Raw genomic sequence first — 2,799 nt, forward strand, 5'->3', positions numbered from 1 at the left:
GTAACACAATCTCTATCATGTCCTCACGTTGTTGTTTTTTGTTGTTTTTTTGTGTTTTTCCTTTTTTGAACTTATATATATATATGTATGTATATGTATATATATATATATATATCTATATCTATCTATATCTATCTATCTATCTATCTATCTATCTATCTATCTATCAATCTATCTATCTATGCATATATATGTATGCATATGTATATGTATATATCTATATATATCATCATCATCATCATCATCATCATTTAACGTCAGCTTTCCATGCTAGCATGGGTTAGATGATTTGACTGGGGAGTGGCGAACCAGATGGCTACACCAGACTCCAATCTGATTTGGCAGAGTTTCTACAGCTGGATGCCCTTCCTAACGCCAACTACTCTGAGAGTGTAGTAGGTGCATTTTACGTGTCACAGGCACAAGGGCTAGTCTGGCGGTACTGGCAACAGCCATGCTCAAACGATGTTTTTTATGTGCCACCGGCACAGGAGTCAGTCCAATGTTTTGTTCACATGCCACCAACACAAGTGCCAGTAAGGTGAAGCTGGAAGTGATCGCGCTCAGATGGTGCTTTTTACGTGCCACTGGCACGGGAGCGAGACCGCTGCTCTGGCAGTGATCCCACTTGGATGGTGCTGTTAGCGCTCAACTGGCACGGGTGCCAGTGAACAAATTTGGTTCAGTTTCAATCTAACTTGCTCCAACAGGTATTCGCAAGCTGAGTTTAGTGTTCAATGAAGGAAGGTTGGCATGGGTGCCAGCCGTCGAATTTGGTTCGATTTCGATTTCAATTTCATTTGCCTCAACAGGTCTTCGCAAGCAGGGTTTGTGTCCAAAGAAGGAAAGATACGCATAAGTGGGCTGGCTACATCCCTAGTAAGGCCACGGGTTACGGTCTCACTTGTCTTGCCAGGTCTTCTCACGCACAGCATATTTCCAAAGGTCTTGGTCACTAGCCATTGCCTCGGTGAGGCCTAATGTTCGAAGGTCGTGCTTCACCACTTCATCCTACATCTTCCTGGGTCTACCTCTTCCACAGGTACCCTCAACTGCTAGGCTGTGGCACTTTTTCACACAGCTATCTTCATCCATTCTCACCAAATGACCATACCAGCGCAATCATCTCTCTTGCACACCACAACTGATGTTTCTTAGGTTCAACTTTTCTCTCAATGTACTTACACTCTGTCGAGTATGCACACTGACATTACACATCCATCAGAGCATACTAACTTCATTCCTTGCGAGCCTACGCATGTCCTCAGCAGTCACGGCCCATGTTTCACTGCCATGAAGCATGGCTGTTCGCACACATGCGTCATACAGTCTGCCTTTTACTCTGAGTGAAAGGCCCCTTGTCACCAGCAGAGGTAAGAGCTCTCTGAACTTTGCCCAGGCTATTCTTATTCTAGCAGCTACACTTTCAGCGCACCCTCCCCTGCTACTTACTCGGTCACCTAGGTAACAGAAGCTACCAACTACTTCTAGTTTTTCTCCCTGGAATGTGGCAGAAGTTGCTCTCTGCACATTTTCAGTGTTTATTGCTCCTGTGCATCTGCCACATACAAAAACTATCTTGCTAGTTAGTCTTCTTTGATATTGCTGCACCTCTTATGTGTCCATAGCTTACACTGGGTACATCTTACAGAGTTTCTACTCACGCCTTTTCTACAGATTGAGCAGGGCCATCTACCTGAAAGAGTTTGTGTTTTGTCTACCTTTCTACTTATTAGGACTTTGGTTTTAGCTATGTTGACTCTAAGGCCCTTCGATTCTAATCCCTGTTTCCACACCTGAAACCTCTCCTCTAGTTCTGATAGTGACTCAGCAATTAGAGCAAGGTCATCAGCATAGAGGGGTTCCCTGGGGCAACCTGTCTTGAATTTGTGTGTTATTGCCTGGAGGACTATGATAAATAGGAGGAGGCTGAGGACTGAGCCTTGGTGGACTCCTACCTTTACTCAGAATTCTTCACTGTACTCGTTGCCAACCCTCACCTTACTGACAGTGTCCCTGTACATGGCTCACTTCAATAGGTATTCACAAGCAAAGTTCATTGTCCAATGAATGAGGGGTACTCGTAAGTGGCCCGGTTGCACCCTGCGTTCGGATGTGCTTTTAACGTTCTACTGGCATGAGTACCATTCAGGCGGTCCATAGCTTACACTGGGTACATATTATGGAGTTTCTACCTATGCCTTTTCTACATATCAAACAGGGCTAACTAACTGAAGGGATTTGTGGTTTGTCTGCCTTCCTATTTATTAAGACTTTGGTTTTAGCTAGGTCGACTCTAAGGCCTTTTGATTCTAATCCTTGCTTCCACACCTTTCCTCTAGTTCTGATAGTGACTCAGCAATTAGAGCAAGGTCATCAGCATAGAGGAGCTCCCAGGAGCATCCTGTTTTGAATTCCCTTGTTATTGCCTGGAGAACCATGATGAATAAGAGGGGGGCTGAGGACAGATCCTTGGTGGACCCCTACCTCTACTTGGAATTCTTCACTGTACTCATTGCCAACCCTCACCTTACTGACAGCATCCCTGTACATAGCTTGCACAGCTCTCACTAACCATTCATCTATCCCTAGTTTCCTCATTGACCACCAGATAAGGGATCGAGGGACCCTGTCAAAGACTTTCTCCATGTCAACGAAAGCCAGATACAGAGGTTTATCTTTGGCTAGGTATTTCTCCTGCAGCTGTCTTACCAGAAATATAGCATCAGTGGTGCTTTTCCCTGGCACGAAACCAAACTGTATCTCATCTAGACTGACTCTCTCCCTAATTAGTTGGGC

At 44.8% G+C, this 2,799-nt stretch overlaps 1 protein-coding gene across 2 annotated transcripts in view; it reads left to right on the forward strand.

Moving 5' to 3' along the window:
• Nucleotides 1-2,799, forward strand: part of LOC106881236 (prolyl 4-hydroxylase subunit alpha-1) — a 55,001-nt gene that overhangs the window by 28,611 nt on the left and 23,591 nt on the right. The window lies entirely within an intron of this gene.

This window comes from Octopus bimaculoides, chromosome 10 (genome assembly GCF_001194135.2).
Source record: "Octopus bimaculoides isolate UCB-OBI-ISO-001 chromosome 10, ASM119413v2, whole genome shotgun sequence".
Classification (NCBI taxonomy): domain Eukaryota; kingdom Metazoa; phylum Mollusca; class Cephalopoda; order Octopoda; family Octopodidae; genus Octopus; species Octopus bimaculoides.